Below are 17,914 nucleotides of genomic sequence, written 5' to 3'. Positions count from 1 at the left end.
TTTAAGGCATTACTTTGTAGTGATAGCAAAGAACATTATTTTAGCCGGAACCTCAGAATGTCAGGCAAAGTTTTGAATCCCCCAACAGGAGACTCAAGTTATAGAAGCTTGTCTCTTTGAAGGTCTGTTAATCACCTCTCAGGGCCTTCATACAAATTTTTAATAACAAAAGTCTTTGAAAAAAAGTAAAGGGATTTATTTCCTCTTCGGATAATAAATTCAATTTTGGATGGCAGTTAAAGAAAACAATATAGAGAAAAAGATATTGACATAAATTCCTGAATCTCACCTACCTGAAATTATTAACAGTGATTCCCCCCAAAAATCTTATGTCACTGGTATCTGCATTCATCATGATCGTGGACACAATTTTAAAAAATACAATAATTCAGTTAGCAGACACATTCCAGCAGCTCCAGTGTAAGACCAATGAGAAAAAAAGAAAACTGGCCTTTGTGAAAATGTGGAACTCAACACAGAAAAAAGTAACAGAGAACAAATATAAATGTAACTAAAATAAAACTGTAAAAATAGATGTCCACTAATGGATATCCTACAAAATCTACAGCAACCTTCGTTGTTTTCACCTTTAAAATCTAGAAACAACTATTGAAGAGTTAGAAAACTGTGGAGATGTTCATACTGAAAAATATCAAAGTTTTCTTTAAGCACCAAAGTAAATTAAAATATGTAGAAGCATGACAATTAATGAAAACTTTACTTTGTACTGCTCTTTTTTATTCATTTCACTGCTTGATTATATATGCTTTAAGAAGAGTACAGGAATTAGTCAGACACCTTTTCCCTCTGAAAACAAAAAAAACAAAACAAAACTTCCAACCTTTCTACCTAATTAAATCAAGCTTGCGGTTTATAAATGAGTCTCAGCTGAGAAGGACGGGGATTTGCAAATATGATTTGGTCTCTAATTCCTGTCATGCGATTGGACGGAGCCATTAGAAAATACAAAGGCCCAAAGCTGAGGGAGAACAAATCCCTCCAACACAGCTCATCTAATTAATTCAGCAGAAAATTAATTACTGCAGGATTTTCAAACACGGAGGCTCTTAATCAGTCCACATCCCCATTCCTTTAAAAGAAAAAAAGGAACAAAAAAGAATGAAAGCATAATAAACTAAATAGTTTACTTCCCGTCACCTCTTTGACTGAAATACTGATATGGGCCTCAAATGCTGGTTAAACTGTCTCTTCTTTTGCTCCTTGTTCCATTGAGGGGCAAAGATGATGTCCTAAAGTCTTGGAAGTCCACAGTCCTGACATGGTCCATACCTCAGTATTAGTACTTGACTTTCTGTTTCAACATCATAACACCATAGACCAACGTTTGGCCTTATTTTACGTATAAAACATCTATTTAGATTATACTGCCCGCACCCCAAATATTTATGATGTTCTGTTTACCTATGGAACCTGAGAAGAAAAAATCCTCAGATACTGTACTGTGTGTTCCTCTCTGTAACATCATATTGTATGCAACAGATCTTTCATTTCAATGACGCTGCATGGAGAAAGCCAAGGTTTTGCATTTTCACTATAAAGAGAGCAAAAAGGGATGGCAGGTCATTCTTTGACGACAATTACAATAGTAGTACTTTGAATTTATATTTGTCAGTCTAAGAATAACAATTTAGTGATTTTAGATCTCCCTTGGTTACACAAAAAGAACTACACATTTTAGTGTAGTATACACATTTTAAAATAGCTCTCTAGTAATATTTGAAAAAAATTGAAATATATAGTCTGAAAATTAATTTAATAAGTTTTCAAACAATTGATACCGATTGATAAATCAGTATAATTATCAATTTTCCACTAGTTCAATTAAGTATCACTGGATAAATCCTTAGTAAAAAGGATGTCAAACTTAAAGGTATATTGTATTATACTGTACATTTAATTACAAGATCCTCAACTTTCTTAACTTGTGTACCTTTTCAAACCATTTTCAAAATGGTAATGTAATGTAACCAGTAACCAGTTCAAATGTAATGTATTGTAATTGCTGTTCAGAAATGTTGATGGTCTATAGTTAACTGTATTGTAGCTTGCATGCAGTAATGCCAGTAACTTAAGTCTTCTGTCTCTGTCAAATGACTCCTATCAAAAGGGATTCCCACACCTAATCATATTTACATTAAATCAATCTAAATAAATTTGAAATTTCTCTATTACTAAAATAATGAAACATTTAAAACTGTACTGTGGGGCTATAGATTTATAATGTAAACAAAGTAGCTCACTACATAAGAGTTAAAAACATATTAATGAGTCTTAGTATCAGCGTGAAATGTTTTCCAGCAATTGGGGAAAACTCCTGTAGTTTGTCTGATAGACAAATTTGATAAAAGTTAGAGAAATCATAATGTCTATTGCACTTCAAAATAACCCACTTCACAAGTGTTACAACTTGTAACATTTTACCACAAGACCTCTGTTTTGAAAGAGAAAAAAGGGAAATAAAACTATTAATTGTTGAAAACGTTTGTTTTTATTACATTACAACTTTTCCTTAATTTGTTTTATCCACGTTATGTGTGAAACAAAATGTCAGTCATTAAAGTATCAAACATCTTTTGCTAGTTTTAAACAAATGTATAAGTTTGCATTTAGGATAAGGTCAGCCTGAACAGAAGCAATCAGTTGTTTGACATTGGGACACTAACAAACTTTTGTTTTAGATTCTCAATCTCTGCCTTCCACTGAAACACATTCCCAGGCCTGTTTACCACAAACAGAGAATCAACTCTACCCACATTCATTAATACTAGCCAAATAATGACCTGCCAAATCCTGTGGGCAGCTAGCTTGAGCGAATGCAGTTGTCACAGCAACCAAGCATCCTGGAAAGAGAAATAGAGGGGGCAGGCATGATGTCATTCTGTGGGAGGCAGGGACCAATCAGATCCTGAGAAAATTATGTCACCTTTTGTTGAGCCGGTCCATTCAAAGCTATAGAAGTGTGGTGAATTGAAAGTTTCAGAGGTCATTTTTCCCTTGGCTGTGTGTGAGAAAAAAAAATGCAGGAAAGCATTGAGCAGCATTGAGGACATGCTAATATTGTTGACCGAAGGTAGTAACATAAAGATGTCATCAAACCTATCCCCCCCACACCTCCACAGTTTTAACCCACAACAACTTCTATTCCAAAATATTGTTTAAATGTAATCATTCCAAACAGTTCAGAATGGCATGTCAAAAAGTTGTCAGTAGTCAAAAAAATGAAATGCAGTGCAAAAGAGTTCGGGTTGATTCGCTATTGTTTTGGCAAGTTGAGAAAGAAGACAATGATCCTCACCTCCCAAAATACATGCCCCCTCCCCACATCAATCCCAGAATATAGCCCCCCTCAACCTCCCATTGCGCTCATATTTTACAGACTCACACAGGACCAAGCCTCAGCTGAATCCCCAGTTGAAGTTGACATAGAGAGGCGGTTCTAAAGGAAGTCGACATGGAGCATTTCCCAGTTTTTCACACCCACAGGAGAGAAAGAACAAATATTTAAAGGGACTGTGTTTTGCGGTATCTCTTTTGTCTTCTGTTTTGATAATGTGCAGGCAGGGTAGCAAACTCCAGGTAGCTAATGAACATTTTTAAACAAGCTGAGCAATCGTGGCATTTACACTGCTGAGGGTCCCTATAAAATCTGAGTTCAAACTGAAAAGCTGAATTTCAGACTGACCTTTCAGTTTCTTTTTTTAAATTTAGTTTCCTGGTCAATAAGGATCTAAGACTTGGCAAATGTGTAGCAACTCTGACATGTTGCCTTGGGAATATTCAAAAACATAATATTTGAAATATGTATACAAATCCATTAAAGCAATACACTTTCCTAATAAAAGAGCAGCAGCACAACTGTTTAAGCCATGCTTCAATGAGACAGTAAAAAGGAGACAGACACATTTGACAAAAGTATTCCTTTTATTTTCTTAAGAAATATGTTGAAAAGGGGTGATCAGTGTGGTTCAGAGCTATTTCACCCACACCCTGCAGAGCTGATTGTCTGATTCAGCAATATTTAATAGTATAAAACTGTGTTTCTCAACTTTTCTCATTCCATGGAGTAATTACATAAATATAACAATTTTCTAGCACACTGCCCCCCTTCACAAACACATACATGTCATTGGTCCAAACACATTACTATTAATATTATAAACAAAATGTATTTCAATGCTTAATCTTTGCTTGTCTAAAAGTTGCCTTGTATCCTGGCAGGGATTGATGACAGTGAAACATGGAGCTCTTTCTCTGCTGCCCTCAAACATTCCATTTTTTATATATGTACTGTACACATCAAACTTGAGAAATGTAACGAGCACCACAAGTGAGTCCCAGTGGCTGGCCCCTGTGTCGTGTGTATACACTAAACGTGCAATACGACACTTTGGATACTCCACAAAACTAATACACTGTATATATAAACAATATTTAATGTATTCATTTTTTATTTTTCTCATATGTGACTTTTCCAAAATTCCACAGCATACCCATTTACGTCTGAAAGTACAACGCTGTACCATGGCACTCAGGTTGAGAAACACTGGTATAACACGAGAACATCCAACTAAAAGTCCCTCTTTATGTTAGTCATCACAGCCTCAATCTCACAGCATTTAACACTATTATGTCCAACATGACTTTGAAATATTAGTATTGCACAAATGGGGAAATAAACCTTGTGAACGTCTGCACTGTTACAGAAAAATATCTATATTCACACAGTGTATTAAATAAGTTAATCCACTAGAAATCCTTGCTGCCACATACTAGAATGAATAAGTGCTCCATATATTTAGAAAATGAATCGTTTTCAAACATAGTTTAAGAAACAATAGTTATCACACTTAATAAATTAGCGACTAACATTACTGATGAAGGTCTCCAAGTCTTACGTCAGCGATTGCACCAGCTGACCTTTGCATAGTGAGCTAGTTGATTTGTGCTTTGGGATCGGGCTCTAAAATGACTTCATAAAATGAGAAAATAATATTGAAATAAGTGACATCCCTTAAACAACTGTGCAATACATCATTTTGCAAGCTTTGACAAACATTTGTGTCTTGATTCAATGTGGTGTGCACTGAGAGCTGTTAACAAGAAGGAAAACATCAGTGTTTGAATGTGAATTCCTCTTCTTTTATATGCGGTTGGGAGTCCCCTTGAGCCCATACACTGCAAAACAGAAAATCCACTATTAGGGAAAGAAAAATCAATGCTGAAATGTAGTACAGTGCTAGTACAGTACCTACTCTAAACCTGCTAGTACCATGCTCAATAACTTTGAGGTGCCATCAGGACTTTTAATAGAGAAGGAGAGGCCTTGAAAGTCTGGGTGAATGTTCCTTTTATAAGGTCACAGCTAAACAGTGGGAGTCTGTGTAGGTGTGAGTCAGCAACTCACAGGTACCAGTCAAACAGCCAAAAACATAGGGTAGATAGCAGATAGAAGGTAGATTATTTTTTACAGCCAAGAAACATTAACCTTTAGTGCAAAATAATTAATTCAAAGTTGAAGTGGAGATTTTAATGAAAGTTTGAGATGGATCACAACAACCTCATTCTCCAAGCTCAGGGTGAGCTCCACTTGTCTACCCTTCATGATGTCACATCCTGAAAAGCCATACTGTACATACAAATATGCAACATAAATATATTAAATCATTCTCTTTATTCTTGCATTCTCCGTTTTGCATCCCTTTGTCACCCCCTGTCCACCTTTGCAGCTCACCCTTGGATAACGTCTCTCTCTGTCTGGGAGTCCTAACTTCCTTGTTCTACAGCCAGGTGGTTGACCCTCAGCCAAGCAGGTTAAGCCAAAGCTTCTTATGCCTAACTTCTTTATAAACATTCCTAAAAGCATTTACGTATTGGGTGGCTTTACTTCTTGTGAACTCAAGGTTACATACATATATATATATACATAGAAATACATGGACAGGAAAGCCAAGAAGACATTTTATCAGCCTGAGGCAATATACTAATGTATCCAGGAATGCAAAAATTACTACATTTTGCTTTTTGACTCAATTCAGTTAAGATTCTTGATTCAGTAAAGATTAAATTGCTCACTGAACTATTGGTTTAATCAGACATTTTTACTATCTCAGGCATTTTCAGTAACAATAGAAACAAAGAAAAACAGATGACTGGTTTTGGAAGAGCAACAGCCAGAGGGAAGATTTACCCGTCTGCAAGCATTACTTAATTAGGTGTCTATGTTTATTAATTACTCCTTAACAACGACCAAACTGAGTTTAACACAGTAAACAGGAAATGGAGCAGGGGAAACCAGTCTTACTTGTTTAGATCGTAAGGTTTTTCTTTTGCAGTTCATGGAGGTTATGTACTCATGAAAAACAATGTTAAGTCTCGTACATTGCCTACCAATGCAAAACTGAATTGTCATACAGTATATGACAATTCAAAAGTAGCCGTGTCACAATTTATCAGATTGCTTTGGAATGGAAAATAATCATTTGTATTTGGATAGGATTTTTCAGTTCAAAGTATCCCAAAGGGCTTCATACATAGGAGGGGATCCACCTCATCCACTACTTACTGTGAGTACAACACCTACCTGTGTGACATATGGCAGCATTCTGTGCCAGCAACCATACTACACAGCAGATCACGAGGAGAAGGGAAATGTCACCAGTTAAAAGAAAATGTAGATTTAGGGATGCCAGATCGATATTCAGGAAACTGGGGCTAACGCTTTTACTCTCATGAACAGTACTATTGGATCTTTAATGACCAAATAGTCAAAATCTTGGTTTTAACATCTCATCCAAAGATCAGTGACTCCTACAGCACAGTAGTCTCTGTTAGCATATTTGGTTTGGGCACTGGTTTGGAAATTCTGGTTTAGAGCAAAGAGTACTACCCAATGTTGGTCTAGCAACATCTTTTACATTATTAGCAACCTGATTAGCCTTAGAGGTAAGCCCTTGCTTAGCATCTGACATCTGATAAGGTGATAATGCTGCTGAATAAAAAAACTTTCTCACACGTGTTGTTGCATTTTCTTTAGTGAGGGAATTTTTCAGATTTCTTCCCCAAACTTTGAAGTATACATGCAATCATTTATGTGCAGCCAGATAGGTAACTTTATACTCCAATTAAGCTCTATCTGCTCCAACACAACAATTTACACAGACAGCATGGCTGCTCATCGTTAATCCCCTTATTTGGGAGCCCTTCATCCTCTAGTGGGATTGAAAATTAGAATATTATTTTGTCTTTTGTAGCACTTTACAGATTTTTAATGTGTATTATTACAATAAACTCATTCCTTAGAGAAAAAAACAGTGTCCAAAATGGAATCTATCAATAATTGATCTCAAACTGTTACACACACGAGTTTGCTGAAATCCCACAGGCATGCAAAACATAGGATCTTCAGAAAATGCTCAGTGGACGAGTCACCATCTTATCGGAAAACAATCTAATCTTGAAAAGATGGGAAAAAGTGATGCTACATTTTCAAAGAGATTCTGGAAGATGTTTCATTTCAGTATTGTTTTCCACTGGGCACCTGCAGTTCTTTCAGATATATAATGTAGGTGAGAAGTCACTGTGGTGGTATCCTTTGTAATTGTTCAGGAATTCATTAATTTGTGCTAAGATCCAGGTAAAGTCACCTTTCCCACAATTAATCATAGCACAGCAGACACCTATACACTCCATGGGAATGTGAAATGTAATGAAAGCCATGCACATTACTGCCAGTTTAAAAGAATGATTAATGAGACATTTTTAAGATAAAAAATATATTTAAAATTCCCATAGTCATTCACTGCAGCCCAGTACTGATAATTTAATTCACATAACCCTTCTTGTCTACATTTGTTTTAGAGATACTTATTCTTGCTTCACTGTAAATTACTATTGCATTTCTTGATTTATTTGTAATAAGGGAAAAATCTAAATCATAACAATTAAATGAAGCAGTCCAATAACTTTTTCAGGTCTCATTGCCATTGTCAGTTTACCAACTCTACAGGCATGTTGATGTTCCAGTGCAGGTTGATACAGTAGTATTGTCCATTCTTTGCTGACAAACTGAACCTATTCAAACTGTTCCAGCTATTTGGGTGCTGGGGTTTGGTGTGGTGAAATATCGTTATCAAAACTAATAAAGTGAAAACAGTAGAGGTACAACACAAATCATTCTAGACAGCTTTGGAGGACATGAGTCAACCAAAAGCAGCAATGAAATTATATCTGAACGAATTCTCATCAATGTTGTGTGACATAACATTTTTCATCAAAGGCTGAAAAGGTTTTTAAAAGGCACCCTGGAACCTTAAGTACTGAATTTTCAATTGCAATACACCACATTTGGGGTATCCATCAGTTAAACACAACATCTCAGTCTCACTTAGGCTACAACAGCAAACACAATGTCTGTCTAAAAGTTACCAAATAAGGTGTTAAAATCTTGCCAAGTTCTACCAAAGATATAAAACATACACCCTCTGAGATACGCAAAATAAATAAAGTGCTAAAATCTTGGGAACAAGTTATCTCCACCCCCTCTCATCTCAAATCTCTCCAGCGTCTCCTTGCAAGATGTAGCTTCTAAAACCTTCAAACGTTCATCTAGAAAGCCAGGTTTCTGTTTTTTTTACTTTCTCCCACTGTACCTACAGTAGGTTACTGAAGGTGCAGTGAAAATGGTAAATCCGCTGATTCTTTGTTCCATTTTTGAAAGTTTTTTCCCCAAACAGACAGGGGTTAACTGTGTACTTCTCTTCCCTCCTTGTGCAGCCTACAGTCTGAAAGCAAGTTGCAGCTTGAAGGCGAGTTCTGACAGAGCCCAAATGTAATGTCTTTCCTCTGCTCTGAAAGTCATGGTACAGTGCCAAGGCATATCCATCAACCATGCAACCTCTCATCTCTTCAAAAGCAATAGCAAACACTAGTGTTGATGCAAATTCCTTTTTCAATTCCTGTAAAACACAATCCAAAGCAAACGTCTGAGCCTAAAGCTGGATTAAAAAAAAACTTGCATGACACACTTGTGAAGATGAGTACCTAGACGGTAGGAAAAAAATTGGTAAGACAAATTTCAAAGGTGGCAAAATAATATAAACTTGCTTGCCATCTGTCATTGTTCCATAGAAATGTTGATATCAAATGTAGTAGTTTATTAACATTACACCAAACAGGAGTAACGTAGGTAAACAAATGGTTTAAGCAAATCATTCCTTTGTGTACCTTGAACAAAGACTTTATCATTTACTGTATATGTGTAGATACACACTGTTGCAGAGGAAGAATTTATTTTACAAGCAAATAATTATGGAAGGATCTGAAAAAAAAAATCTTTTTTTCTGGTTTATATTTTTTTTGTAAATTAATTCTCTTAAAGGCAAAGAAAGATGCACATTCATACACTGCACGGTACTGTACGTAATTCTTTTCACATCTTTCCAATAATGGCTTTATTTAGAATTTACAGAAATATTTGAGCTTGGCATTCCAATTTTCACTGAAGGATAGTGCTATTTTATAGGTTGACAAATGCAAGATTAAAAAAATAACCACTAAAAAGCAATTCTGCTTGAAATCATTGCTTCTATTAATATATTGTTAATATTAAAGAAATTCTCTGCTTCAGAAAGACTCAGTCTAATGCTGGGATCACAGTCACCAAGAAAAAACTAAACATGTAGTAAGTAAGTGGCTAATGTAAATTCAGCACTGAAAAAAAATCTCAGTACATCTATCTGTGCTAATTGCATTACATCATATCTCTGTTCTATTTTACCTGTCGCCATGGCACTAGGTTTGTCACTGCCTAGCTCCTGGCAAAGAGAAGCTGAAAGATGGGATTAATACAGCCTCAGGGGAGGAAAGACATGTCAGGGGATCTGTCAGCACTTTTTGCCATGTTTTTTTTCTTCTTTATTTTTTGTTAAAGCTTCTGGAACCTGCAAGGTATCACATTCCCTGCGTCTTTGCCTATTTGTACTGTACCTAATAGTTGGGCTGGTGCCCATATCTCAGTATCGCCCTGCATCAGGCCCCAACCTGTCAGACAGGCTGACTTTGCCGGGTTATCGCCTAATCTATCTCTCTCCCGTATAGTACGCAGGTCTCAGTTGTGTGCTCCCCAGCACATACACTCCATGTCCCCTGATCCTTTTGTAGACATTAGACTCTGATCAGACATAGAGAAGGGGAAGGGGTCTATGATTACAACTTGCCCCATGCAGGTTGAAGGGGTCAATGAGAGTTTGCGTCCCCAGCCCTCACCTCTCACTTCATTTTGGAAAGATTAACCTACTCTTACGTTATCGTTTCTGTCATGAGGACTAACTTGAACAATGTCTTCTATTGTGTCTTCCAGCTAATCCAATAAAACAAAATAATTTTGTGCCAGCTTCTTGTGGACAAGTGGACTTGTGCTCTGTGCATCTGAATCATTTCCTTCATTTTCTTCAAAGTCTAAAACACTAGCCCTGTTTAGAAAGGTTTATGAAAATATACTGAGACAAAGAAAACTCAAATCAAGGGCATCACAATACAGGACAACAGTCCTGAATTGCATTATGTGTCCTCTGACCAAAATGAACTATTCGGAAGACTGCATTTCAGGTGAGACAGGGAGAAACTGCACTTACAGCAGCAATGAATCACGGAAGAATTGAACATGTCAAAACAAAGGAGAGGGATTTATTACAGTTTCATTAAATTAAAACCTGCTTTCTGAAGAGATTTGCTTCAATGATAACCAGAAATGTAAGATCACACATGGATAGCAGATTGGCTTATATTGTAGATCTGAAATTTACACAGACTTTAATGGGATCCAGGGCTTTCTAAGCTTCTTTTTCAAGTCTGTACAGTTAGCCTGCTACTAACCATCCACATATCATATTAAGGAAAGAAATTCACTCCTTGATGATAATATTTAGTATTCTAAAAGGCAATGGACCACACCTCTACTGATGAGAAAATGAATCACCTTCTGTGCAGCAGCACTGACTTATCTTCAATAAAGACCAGGTAACCATATTGTCATTCCTGGAAATACTTCTGAGAAAAACCCTGTTGGATTTATCTTCCCATGCTGAAATGCTGAAGCCAAACCCTTGACTGATAAGGCAAACCCTTGACAAGGAGAGGGAAAACAAAGAAGACATTTTTTTTCCAAATTGCGTAGACATTATTGATTGGCAAATATCCTAGAAACACACTGACTGGGAAATGAAGTTAGTTTCCTAAATATACTCGAAGCTGAGAGTAAGAGAAGTACTGGATTTAAGCTCGTCTGCCAAGAAGACTTTAAAACAACAAGATAATCTGAGACCCAGCAATCCTAAAATAAATATTTTTTGTGAATAAAACATTTTAAAAGACTAACAATCCTAAATAAAAAAACAAAAGCAGCAACAACAATTCAATTCTTAGGTTTGATTCGGGTAAAAAATTATGATACTCTTTTTAAAGTCGGTTAGATCAAGAGACCATAAGCAGTTAAATTATTGTAAATCAACCTTTGACTCAAAAACATTTTTTTGTTTTTAGGTATGTTATCTCTTTGTATCCAAGTATCTTGGGATAACTGTTCAAAAACAGTAATTCAGTAATAATTCAGTAATGTTCAATAATTGAAACACCACATTATTGATAAAACCTATTGCGATTCCATTTCAGCAACTGTATTGGTATACTGAATTTCTACAGTAGCTTGGTTATGATAGTTTCTTAAACATCACATGTAGATGTAATTCAGCAGTACGATTGGCTTTCAAATAGTGCTTGCAAATAGTTTTTTATTACAGAAATAAATAAGAAGTTATGAAGACTTTGTACTGAGTAATGACAGTAGCCTAGTAGGTTTTGAAAACATCTCCATCACTTAGCAGATGGATATAACTGATCAGTTTCATTTCCACCTGCAATTCCAATTCTTGATTGTGACACTACACAGCATTGAACTTGTAATTTAGTCATGTTATGTGTCTATAATTTATTGAGAGTTTTAATTCTGTAGCGACAATGGTGCCATATACACTATACTATAATTCACTGCTTTGTAGTTATTTATGCAGTGATATTGGGCACATCTTTTGTAATTACAGTACATTTCAGCAATTATATCAATTGATACCATATAGTATTATAATTATACTTCAGTCATGATATGGGTCAATTCAGTCTCAACATCAGTCCTCCAGTTGGTGCTCCACTATTAGGTGCTGTGGAGCTTTGCAGAATATCACTTGACAAATGGTTTTGTGGTGGGGTTGTTGCAGGAGCATGACTGCATATCTAACTCTCTGGAGATCCCAGTCTTTACATGATTGTAAGAGAATGGGTGGGTTTACAGTAAAAAAATGTTAAAACCAATACAAAATTTCAAGACTGTAAAAAAGATAAAACACCATTTGCTAGGGATTTGGAAATTATCATGGATCTACCTAACTACACACCAGTGAAATTTTGCATTTATTAACTATTATGACTTGTTGCACTGTGAGACAAGTGAGAAGTAGCAAAGGTGAGCTTCCAAACTCTTACCTGCTACAGTCGTTCAGGCCACTATAACTCCAATTCTGTATTCAGCATAGGATACCACTAAAACAGAAAACAAGAAAATTTGCATCAGTGTTACTCTGGCCTGAAGTTCATTAATAAAAAAGAATTAAATAAGGCAAACAAAATCCAAAAGTATCCAAGGGGTCTGTGCAGAAATCTTAGAGGCTCCATTCAGCAAAAAATGATATACAGTATGCATTCCAATTTGGTTCTGATTAAAATGTTATTTGTTTTGCATTAAATACGCCATTGCTTAAAAAAATTAAGAATTCCTTCTTATGCAAGCTAGGTAAACCACAGATGAAGAGAAAAAGGCAAGGAGTGGTCAGGTTTATTAGTTTGCCAACATCTTTTGAGAAATTGATCACACTGACATTTATAACTGGGATAAATATTATTAAGGCATTGAATGTCCTTGTTTTAACTCTGGCATTCCCTTCAATTGCAAAATTGCAAGCAAACTAAGTATGGTCTCACAACTGCATGACTCAATGAAACCTGGAGAAATTCCTGACTTTTTCTTAATTGCGCTTTTCTCTGTTTGAGGAGACACAAAGACAATTTTGTTTAATGTACCATATGTAATGCATGGTTACTGTTCATCTGCAATGGCCCAAATTAGAATTGATCACTGTTTCAAATGGTAAAAACAAATGCTGAATTGCTCACTATGCAGCGTGAGGTCAGAGGTCCTCATTTTCTGTTGTTGTACAGATTGTTGTGGAGCCATTGTTGTACAGTCAAGACTCATAAAAGGAATTCTGCTAGGATGACATGTAAACTCAATTTCTCATGGGAAAACAGGTAAAATGTCTTGAGTAATGCCACAATCTGAGTATAATGTAACATAACAAACACCTATTCAGGAAACTACATGGATTGATCCCGAGCAGAGGTATCGTTTACTGCTCTTGAGTGTCCTGGTGACTGGCTGGTCACCCAGGCAACTAATGCACTGTTTCCAAGTGACAAAACCCTTCAACTTAAGAACCTTGAACAAAGTTATTCAGCACAGGAATTTGGAATGTTAAGAAAAAGGAAAAATACAGGGAAAAATATTTTTGGAGGTTATATTAATTGGAGGAGTTAAGAGAAGTGCTTTTAGGTTCTCTGGACCTGGAAAATAGATAGCAGATGTTCTGAAAGTATTCTAAAGACATAATGTTGAATCACACAATAACTCTGGAAAGTACACTAAATGTTTCTCTCAAGGTAAATAAATCTGCACTTAAAGGATAAGAAAAGTCAGTTGTAAAATGGTGTGTTATTTATCACCAGTGTTTTGCAGGTTTTTTGTTTTTTCTTTGTATGAAAAGTCTTTTTGTACACATCACTTGACAATATCTGCCAAGCGACATGACCAATGGGAATTCGCTAACGTCCTTTAATAAATATATTTAATATAAGAGTCTTTTTTTGTTCTTTTACAAAAACTCTTCATTCTATTCTTTCTCAGGTACCAAAGCAGACAACCCAAATTCACCCTCAAATGCATTTCATCTGGCATAGCATGCTAGAAATAACTACTACTGTTGTGGCATTCATGCCACAGCTTGCATCTGCACCTGCAACCAAACACTATTAATATTGACTTGGACCACAATAGTTCCAGATCAGAAATTAAAAGCAAGATTAAGAATTAACGGCATGATACAACATTGACTGGAGATGACATCTCTAGCTGTGTCTACCCTAATGAAAAACTGGAATTAAAATACAAAAAAAATAATCCCAGGCCGGCTTTGATTATCATCTGAGCTCATGATCGGATCCCCCAGCTCTCTGCAATAACTGACTTCCACCGTCAGGACAACGGGAAGCAGATTTTTTCTTATGAAAAACCTCCCGCTGACAGCAGAAGCTGGGATTAGAACTTTTCTCGCCACATCTGCTGTGTTTTCTCAGTTAGCCTTCACATGGACTCCCTGACTTTTCTCTCTCTTTTATACCAGCCTGAAGCCCCTGGGAGCTGAAAACAACAGAAGCAGCCTCAGACCTTTGAAGAAGCTCCTAGCAGCCTCAGACCTTTGAAGAAGCTCCTAACTTATCAAGAGCACAGAAAGTAGCCAGAAAGTACTGTAGCTCTATTGAGCACACCCCTATCTATCCACCTCCCCTGTCTATCCCTCTCTTTCCCTCCCTCTCACTCTCACATTCTGTATGTGCTCTAGCATTAAATAGTCCCCCAAGATCCTACTCTCCAGAATGTTTAAAACAGCTAATCCACCCATATGGAAAAGCAGATGTAAAGCTCAACTGAACAAAACAAACAATCCTTGCACAACACAGAAATAATTATTAAGGATGGCTGTGCCTGGTATTTTGAAATGCAAATTAGATGGTGGCTCAGTGCCGATGACAGTAAGAAAAAGAAATCTTAACCCTCCCCCTAACAATTTCAAACTGTTCAAACATACAGAACAAGTAAACAAATCAACAATAAAAATAGTGATGAAATACAGAACTTTCTAGGGACAATATTCTCAAAAACTCTGCAAATATCCGGAAGAAAATATTAAATAATTATCAAGAAAAGGTGCCGGTTGTTACATTTTGTTATATTTTATGACAGAATTGCTTCTTGGCAACAGCACAATTGTAGTTAAACAGAGTTTCGTTCTCAATACCCCCACAATTCTGGGGTTGCAGCTAAGGAAATGTGGCACTGTGAATGGCTGTTACCCCTTTTGCTACCAAGACGAACATAGGTATTCACAATGCAAACAGTTTGCATTGAGTGTTTTTTAGAACTATACTGAATCAGACAATAGCAGAAGGAACAACTGAGAACAGGATATGATTTTTTCTATGGTATTTAATCAATAAAGATTTGATTATTTATTATTTGCAGTAATATGATGAAGGATGCTCAGCCTGTTAGGGTGGTGTTTCAAAGTGTTAACCAAGAAAAGGTTGAATGGGAAAGACAATATGATGTATTGCAATGGATATATTTCCATGTAAAAGGACAGTCTGATTAAAGACTTAGCAGTAAAGAAAAAAATAAAGTCTTCTAGTCCTGAAACACACTATTTCAGACACATTTTTTATCTCGTATCCCAGAATGCCTTACCCCCACCCACACAGGCACAGCTCCCCCAAAAGATTCGTCCCTTTCACACAACCCCTCCTCCTAAGGCCCACTAACACCCTCGGGGACACTGGCACAACCTTGCGCCAGTCCTCTTCTAAACTGGTCATGTGAGACACCCCATTCCACCCTGCAAATCAGATTACAGTTCTGAGCTAAGGCAATGCTCGCTTCCATTTTACTGGATTGAAGCAAGAATCCTAATCAGATTTGCTCCGTTTACTCAAAAGAACATGCCCACTTTCTTTTCTTGGGTTTGTCTTTCTTAAAGCAAAACAACTTAAAGCCTTTAAAAAACATTTTTACAGTGCGTTCCTCTTGACTGTACTTGTGAAGGTATTATAAAACCAGTAAGACATTTAGATTCAGGACTGTCAGAGCTATTATGATATGGCTTTACACTACAGTCTAATAATTTGGGAATTTAGGATAGCTGTGTTTGGTGCAAAGTGCGGTCTGTTACTAAAAAAGGAGTGTCTTAATTTTTATGTGCTAGCATACAGTGTATTCAAATAGTATCACAAAACCACACTGCACCCCCTCCTAATAATTGAGGCTTGGGTTTACTTTAATAACAGTGTGTAATTTTAGTTTCAGGGACACCTGAATCGCCTTAAGGAGCGTGAGAAAAGTGGTGTTCCTCTTACACCCTGTAATAAACAACTAATAAATCTTAATTGTTGTTAAAAGCTTCTGCTCTAAGAGCACACGTGGAAACTTGTTGATTGCACTAAAGAAAGAAAGAAAAAAACAGCATGTGAGGGACCCACCCAGATGCTCTAAGGACTCTCTCAAGCTCAGCACTAACCTACCGTGAACTTGAAATAAAAAAAAACAAATCGAAAAAACAAAATACAAAAACCAATTAGTATTAGATTAGCCACTTCCTTGCCCCATTGCCAAATGCCTCTCCACCTGGAACACGATGATGAGACATTCAGATAAATAAATCATACACAGGACAGTATAACAATAATTATTATTACATAGAGCTCTTGTCTCAGAGGATTCCATAGTCCTTCACATATAAGAGGTGATTCATTTCATGAACCATTGAAGTGCAGAACTCTCCTGGGTAAAATACAGGCAGCTCCACTACACAGCAGGTAGAGAAATCACAAATCACTTCACCATTTCAATTAAGAAGGACCTTTAAGTAAGTTGGATTGAACAAACCCAAAGCAGAATTTAGCCAAGATAACATTGTTAACACCCACCTTATGAAGACTGCCATCTGTTACTAATCTGTCTAATCTGAAAGACAGTGTGTGCGTCCCCTGTTGCTGTACTGGAACAATGGTTTAAAAGTCCAGAAGGAAGAGTGTTACCAATGGGTCCACTCACAGCAACAACCAGAGGTTGTTCATTCCTCAAGGTGCTGACTAGGTCCAAGCCCTACTTAGCTTCGTAGATCAGAAGACAGCAGGCTAAAGGATGGTATAGTATCTATATACTGTACATTTACCGCAAGAACATTTACCGTTCTGTAGTTTAATTAACCATAGAAGCCTGACACACTGAAATGCTTAGAAATCATAGAACTACTGTACTGCTCATGCAACAATCCGCAGCAGAATCTGTGCTAGCACTCTATCTACAGACTGTGCCTGTATATACTGTACTTCAACTTAGTAAAAATGATTCCAAAATTCTGGCCAGTCTAATAGAGAGTTCCTCAAATAGATGCATTTTTAATGCCTGTACAATGTGGCAAAGGCAGCTTTTGGAGATCATATGAAGACTATAGGAATTTTTTAAACTATGAAAAAATATATTTTTACCACATAGTCCAACCAGTCCATAAAGAAACATCACTACAATCTAAACCAGGTTAGGTTTGGAAAACTAGCCAAAATGCAGATATTTCGAGTGATCAAAAAGGAATACAATGCCGCAACATACATGGCTGATAAATATCAGACGCTGTAAAGAGAAAACAATTAAAGCAGCAAGATCTGAGAAAGCCAGAGAAAATTAGCTACCATGCTTCTGCAGTCATTCTTCTTGATAGACATACTGTACTTTCCTTGAAATTGAAATGCTCCCAAGATATAGCTACAGTACAGTACATCCTTTATTAAAACAATACTTGTCATGTTTATGCTATGACAATTTAATACTACAACGTCCCCTGTGGTAATGTTTTTTTAATCTTATTTTTCTCCAGATAGTTTGAGGATTATATTTATTTGGGTCAGTTCTGTGTATTTTCTGTCTTTTGTGAAACTAGCTCAGAGACAAAAATACATA

General features: G+C 36.5%; 1 long non-coding RNA gene across 1 annotated transcript in view; it reads right to left on the bottom strand.

Annotated features, from left to right (window-relative positions):
• Positions 1–3,922: 3,922 nt before the first annotated feature.
• Positions 3,923–17,914, bottom strand: part of LOC148824103 (uncharacterized) — a 99,527-nt gene continuing 85,535 nt past the window's right edge. The window contains exons 2-3 of the long non-coding RNA XR_016093744.1: positions 12,556–12,612; positions 3,923–5,196 (exon numbers count right to left, since the gene is read on the bottom strand). This is a non-coding gene — a long non-coding RNA (uncharacterized LOC148824103). The remainder of the gene's footprint in view (positions 5,197–12,555; positions 12,613–17,914) is intronic.

This window comes from Atractosteus spatula, chromosome 11, assembly GCF_055471065.1.
Source record: "Atractosteus spatula isolate fAtrSpa1 chromosome 11, fAtrSpa1.hap1, whole genome shotgun sequence".
NCBI lineage: Eukaryota > Metazoa > Chordata > Actinopteri > Semionotiformes > Lepisosteidae > Atractosteus > Atractosteus spatula.
Note: the sequence above shows the minus strand (reverse complement) of the source record. Positions and strands in the feature narration are given on the sequence as shown.